The sequence below is a fragment of the Gossypium arboreum genome, chromosome 11 (genome assembly GCF_025698485.1).
Source record: "Gossypium arboreum isolate Shixiya-1 chromosome 11, ASM2569848v2, whole genome shotgun sequence".
Taxonomy (NCBI): Eukaryota; Viridiplantae; Streptophyta; class Magnoliopsida; order Malvales; family Malvaceae; genus Gossypium; species Gossypium arboreum.
Genome location: NC_069080.1, coordinates 27,270,510 through 27,277,412, shown reverse-complemented (window position 1 = coordinate 27,277,412; position 6,903 = coordinate 27,270,510).

Here is a 6,903-nt window from a genome sequence, read left to right as displayed (position 1 = left end):
CAATTAAGCACAAAATCGCTAAAATTAATTCACTAAAATTTTCATACACTCATATAATCATGCTATAACACATAAAATAATAAAATAATATTAATAATAATTTTTCCGACCTCATATTAATGGTTCTGACTTGGCCCAAAATTAAGGTGTTACACCAGTTGTGTGGTACAAGTCAGTATGTATGTCATGTTTTCACACGACTTGTGACACGGGCGTGTCTGATGACCGTGTGAGGTACACGGCCTGTTCACATGAGCGTGTAACCCTTATATGTTTGAAAATTTTCTAAGTTTCTCAAAGTTTGCAAACATTATCGGTTTAGTCCCGAACCACTTTTAAGCATGTTTTAAGGTCTCGTAGAGCCTTATAAGGGACATTGAGATTATATTTGATTGATGTGAATGAGAAAATGTATGTTTTATGTTGTGATGTTAGGTAATGGCCTTGTAACCCTATTCCGGCGATGAATACGAGTTAGAGGTGTTACTCGAGGCCCATGTAAGGAACCATATGAGTGCCATATAAATGATTCATGATATGTATATTAAAGATTGTGAAATGTTTGTATTCAATCTGTAAAGTTCGGTAATGCTTTGTAACCTTGTTCCGGTGACGAATATGGGTTAGGGGTGTTAGACTCTGAGTTTCATATAAGCTCTCACAATTTGGCTGGTGTGGTCGACGTTTATATATTCTTCTTAAATGTATCATTGGCGAACATATCAGGGGCGGATTTGGATGTAATCATACTCTTTCTGACAACCTACTTTTTGAGACTTGACTTTGTCAAGCTTCATCTCATACTTTTATTTTACCTTGCTGGGTTAACTTATCAAAAGATAGACACACAAGCAGATATACAGATTGTTTTCTAACTTTGGCAAACTTGCAGACGTTTCGCCAAAAAGATGAATTCTTACCCTGATTTCTTTATTCCACGTCGAACTCAATATCAACTTACTGTATTACCTTGACATTTACTTCCTTATAACTTAGCTTGTGCATATACTCTTCCAAAGGAAAACCTATTTACTTACATCCTCGTATGTGGCCTTCAAGTATAAGTTTTGGCGAATAATTTTAAAAACTAATCCTTTCTTACAGAATTGTAATTTTAAGATAGCTTCACAGGCTTTCCTCTTTAAGATAGTCTAAATAGATATTCCATTAATCAAATAATCTTTGGGGGACTTTCCCCATAAGGTAGTCACTAATGGACTTCCTTTCATTAGATAGTCATTGGCAGAATCCCCAATAATGATAGTCTGGGTGGAAATTTCATCTATTAGATGGTCCTAATGGATTTTCCCATCATCAGGTAGTCCCAAGCAAAACTTCTATTTAATATAGCCCTTGACGAACCCTCCCATTTTATTCGATAGTCCTAAAGGACTCTCTTTCAACAGAGTTTTTAGTGGACTTTCCCAGAATAGATAATCCTTGGCGGACTCCAAATGGCAAATATGTATTTGCAAATACCTTAAAAGGAAATCTCTTTTTCCACATATATGCCCTAACGGCTTCCCTGTTTACTATCTTGGCGAACTTCATTTTGCCATAAGGGTGAACTTGTCTCGATTGGATCATGCCATGGCTAGACATGGACTTTTGACTCTGAAGAGTCAATAGAACCATTTTTATGGTGTTGCTCTGTAGAGCTAGTAGATCATTTCCACGATGTCGCTCCATAGAGCCAGTAGACCATTTATCCACCCAAATCTCCTCAAATCCTCTTTTTGAATTCGAACACTTAAGTGTTCACTTGGAAGGCCGAGCCATTTCATATTTCAGGGACTCCAATTCGCATTCAATTCGTCCATTCCTTCATTACACTAATTTTCTTATCTTTAACTAACTCGCCAAATAATTCCTTCCATACTCCACATTTTATAAGCATACATTTCACGCACAATATTATGTTTATTATTACAACACGGAGTATGCCACATATCAATTCATCAATACACATCCATATCATACATTCAGAAAACATACTTGCAAACATTCATATAATTGCACAACCATATGCATGCATAACCTTTCTAATCAACAAAGATCATATATAGCCAAAGAACTTAAAGTGAACTCAATACAGAACATACAAGTAACACAACAACCAGAACAACAACCAAATAGTGGAGTATAGAAACTCACCTGTTGTCTTTCCTCTATGCCAACTTAGCTTTTTCTAACAACCAAAGTCTCCTCCATCTTGGTTAGCTAAGTATGACAACCAAATATACCAGTTAAATCGAAGGACTTTATGTTTCAAACTCTAGATTCCAGAAACTTGCAGAAACCTTTCAAAATTTATAAAAACCCCCTAACTTCTCTTTTTGCTCAAATCCACGAGTACAAAAAGATTAAGAAGCTTACGAGTTCATTATATTATTATCTTTTTAGACTCAATCCTTATGTTCATCGCTCCATGCAGAGCTTTCCTTGAACTTTCTCTTTTTCAAACAACTAAATAAGAAAATGAATAAAAGAAGAAAATGAAATAGAATCGAGAAGAATCCCCCAAAAATAACACTTCTTATCTATATATAATCTTACACGCACGACCACCTAAAAACCCATCAAAACCAGTGACCAAAATCATTATGTTTCCTACTCAATAACCAATCAATTCCAACGTAATTAAACTAGAATTAAAACTCAACTATTTTCCATTCAACCACTAAAATTTTCAAATTTTACTGTAGAGGTCGCCATACCTACGATTTCTTTCAATTAACACCAAACTCTTTTCTAAATTTTGGACCTCTATTGAAAACTAGGTGTGACAGATAGACTCCAGAAATTAGCTGAATGGTATGAAATCAAAGTAAAAGAAATGAATGCCATGAAATATGAAAGATATGATATTATTGATAATTCTTAAAGATACATAAATGAATGTTTGGTTATTGAATGATATAGAAATTAATATGTATTGAATAATTGTTAATTGCTAAATAAGTTAAAGTTGGTCATACAAGTTACACTGTTGAATAGATTGTTTGATATTGATATAAGCATCTTACCTGTACAAGTCCACAGTTCGAATCGCTTGACATTTTGGAACATGAATTGATTGAATATTAGATGTATATACCTATGTCTTATCTTGAAACATATTGATAATGCCTTGGTATATATATCTTGAATCATAAATGTACCTCTGAGCCCTATTGCTCAGCGTATGATTTGTTTGTTTGTGCATAGGTTCAGGTATTCTTGAAGCCCCAGAAAAGTGAAATCAGCATTCAGATCGCCTTTTTCGACTCAACTAAGTTTGTATAGCTTATTTAATTTTGGTCAAATGTCATGTACCTAGATTTTACTTGTTTCAAATGTTTTGAATGGTCATTTTTGAGAATTTGTATTGTAAATAGTGAAAATGGTTAGTAATTATGCAAGGAAATCATGTTGATTTCTTGGTAAATGGTTTTAACAAGTTGAAATTATGGTAAATGATCAATTGAAGCCTTTAAGGTATTCATGTATGCTATAAATGCTAGTTGGGCAATATATAGAATTAATTTGTGGAAGAACAAAGGTCAAGGCGCGATGTCGGTCCCTCAACATCGTGACGATGGCCAAATTAGTATGTTGTGTCGTGACAAGGAGCTCTCGTAGTCGCAACGTCGACATGAAATTTTGTAAACTTTACAATTTGGAATTAATTCGACCTTGGGTTAGCAAAAGAGCTTTTGTAAGCTCAATTAAGACCCAAAAATGATTTTATATCCTATTATGCACAGTTGATACTTGTATTTAAATGTTTTAATGTTCTCAAATTGAATATAAATAATTATAGTTGCTTCGACAACGAATGTGACATCCTGTAGCTCAAACCTGGCAATCGAGTCGGGTATGAAGTGTTACACTAACCCTGATTCTGCTTGTTCAAATAGCTTAAGTAACTTTAAAAAAAGTGTTTCTTTGTATATAATTGCTTTATTTATTAATGGAGTTTTTCTTCAATTATTTTAATTTTGTATGCTTTGCTGACTCAATGCAATTTTCATTTCTTATGGCTGGTTGGTATGTGTTACAACACAAAAGTTGGAATGACTAATTATGGTGGTTGACACTGTGGGTTGAGCTAGCAAAACATACCCAAAGTTAAAAGCCCTCCCATATCGATTGAAGCTCATAATGATATGAACTTGAAAAAATTTGACCCTGTGACAACTCAAGCCTAAGAAGGCTCGAGCCCAAAATAATACGGGCTTAAAATCAATATGAGCTCGAGCCTGAAGTAAATAAATATATTTATATAAATAAACAAATGAGACTATTGTCACAATTTCAACTATGCTTGTGGAGTTTAACTACACTAGCAGTGTATTTTTTTATTCTACAAGTGACTTCAAAATTTTGTCATATTTTTAATAAATATTGTACTATACCTTATAGGACACTTGTCAACCCCTTAATACTGCTTTTGGAGTCTAAGAACTTTATCGATAGTGTAATAAATATTATTCCAAAATGTATTAATAAAAAAATATTCTTAAAATTTTAAAAGTGCCAAAGTCATACAATCATACGAAGTGGATATTAAGTACAAATATTCACACATCAAGTCATCTCAAATCAAATTCCTAAACAAAGACAGATCCAGCTTCTTAAAATAAAATTTATTTAATGTTTATAAATTTCTTAAAATAAAATTTATTTAATGTTTATAAATTTGGGTTGGTATATAATATTTTAGGTTTGGTTAATATCTTTAAATTTTAATTCAAGTATAAATATTTAAAATATATATATAAATTTAATAGGGAACACATTTAAATTAAGAAATTAATTTAATTTAATATATTTGAACGATTATGTCAATTTTAATTTTACTCACTCATAAAACATAGATTAAGGGTTTAATGTTTATAAAACTATCTTTATATTTGATTTATCAAATTAAATTCTCCAAAACATTCTAAAAGTAAAAAAAATTAAAAACCTCATCATATTCCAAGATTATCTAGATAAGGGTTATTTTGAACGTGAATTATTCTCAACATAGTTGTTTTTAGTAGTGTTTGCTCCAAATGATGGTTCTTCTAAAGAAAAACACAAATTTTCTAAATAAAACATGTTCTAAACAACAATTGTTCCCGAGCATAATTGTTCTTAAAGCACAACTATTTTAAACAAGAATTGTTCTAAACATTTGTTATTCTCAAATGACGACTACATCGAATGACAACCGTTTTAAATTGGAGCTTTATTCTAAACATAATTATCCCGAACGTAACTATTCTCAAACATCAACTGTTTCGAACCACCTTCATTCTAAAAACAAGAGTCATTTTTCTCAAAGAGAACTTAAGTGAAACATGCTACTACTTATTCAAGTTAACTCTGTTCTTGACTTTGAAAGTGTAGTTGATTTTATTTATCTATTTTAAGAGATAAAATAATAGTAATCAAAACTTAGTATGTACTTGTTTTTCCTTTTTCCATAAATTTACTACAAATTTGTTGAGATTTGTATAGAATGATTCTTGATTATATCATTATGTGTACGATAAAGGATGGCTATAACGAGCAGGGAAAATATTAAGCTTTTGAGGAAGCTCCTAATTTAGCTATCCTAGGCACAGATCTGGAATCTCATGATTTATGAACTAGCTGTTCACTTCATCAGCTTCCATTAAACTCTTACTCCTTTTATTTATATATATTGATAATAATTATTCTTTTGACAAAGAAGAATAGTCAAGTAAGTTCTAATTGACAAAGTTTCTTAAGCGTCAAAAAGACCAGAACAATACTGTTGCCAGCACCAGCAAATATATATATATCTACACCTACCTCTGACTGATTCCCAAAGCTCCACTCTTCTGATTCATAATAGGACTTCTCTTTTTCTGACAAAATTACAACTTTCTTCATATTGTCTTTTGATTTTTGATCATTATCAGTTGAAAATGAGATCCTCAACTTTGTGGGTTTTCCGATATCGACATAATTTCATTTCCAATGGCTAAGATTGGTTTCCAATACCGAACTTCACTCTTTTGCTTTACCCTATTCAACTACTTAATTCAGAGGATTGGATATGAGTTTGTGTTAATTATTTTATTTTTATATATTTAAAAATTAGTATTAATAGTTTATAATCTCATTAATTTTGGTTTAATGTGTAATTTTATATATTACATTTTGATTTGATTCGATTTTTATAAACAACTAACATCATTATTGATATAATATTATTTCATGTTACATATTACATACACAAATAATTATATTTATCTAATATAAAACTAAGTTAAATGTATTTATTTTTATAATGTATATAATTGAATCAAAATAAATAATTTATGTATACATTTGAACTAAAATAAAAAATTGATGTGTATAATTGCACAAATTTGAAATTCATGTATCAGCATGTGCTTTTGTTAATAATACATTAAATTTCATTAACTCTTAAAAATTGTATTTCATATGCATAGATTTATATAATTTCATAGTTGATATATATATATATATATATAAATATTAGTTAAAGTAAGTGTATCTTCCAACAGATACTTAGAAGAAGAAGTGCAGTTTTTCCGTAAATTCAAAACTGGAATCTGAATGATGATCAATTGTCATTTTTCGTGAAAAATGAAAAATAATCTCCTAATACGTCTTATATATATATATAAAGGCTGACGTTTTTCACGCTTTACATTGCTAAAAACCAATAGGACAATAGGTAAGGTAGAAGGTGCAATATAAACAACTTAAAATCGCAAAGCTTTCTGCCATCAGATCATCAACCTTTTTTCCTTCGCCAGAAGGAATAAAGATGCAGCAGACAAGATATTGGAAAAGACCAGTCAACAAATTATATTCAATATATAGGATCTTTATAGGGTACAACTGAATGGAATTTACTGCCACAAAAAGAAAAAAACT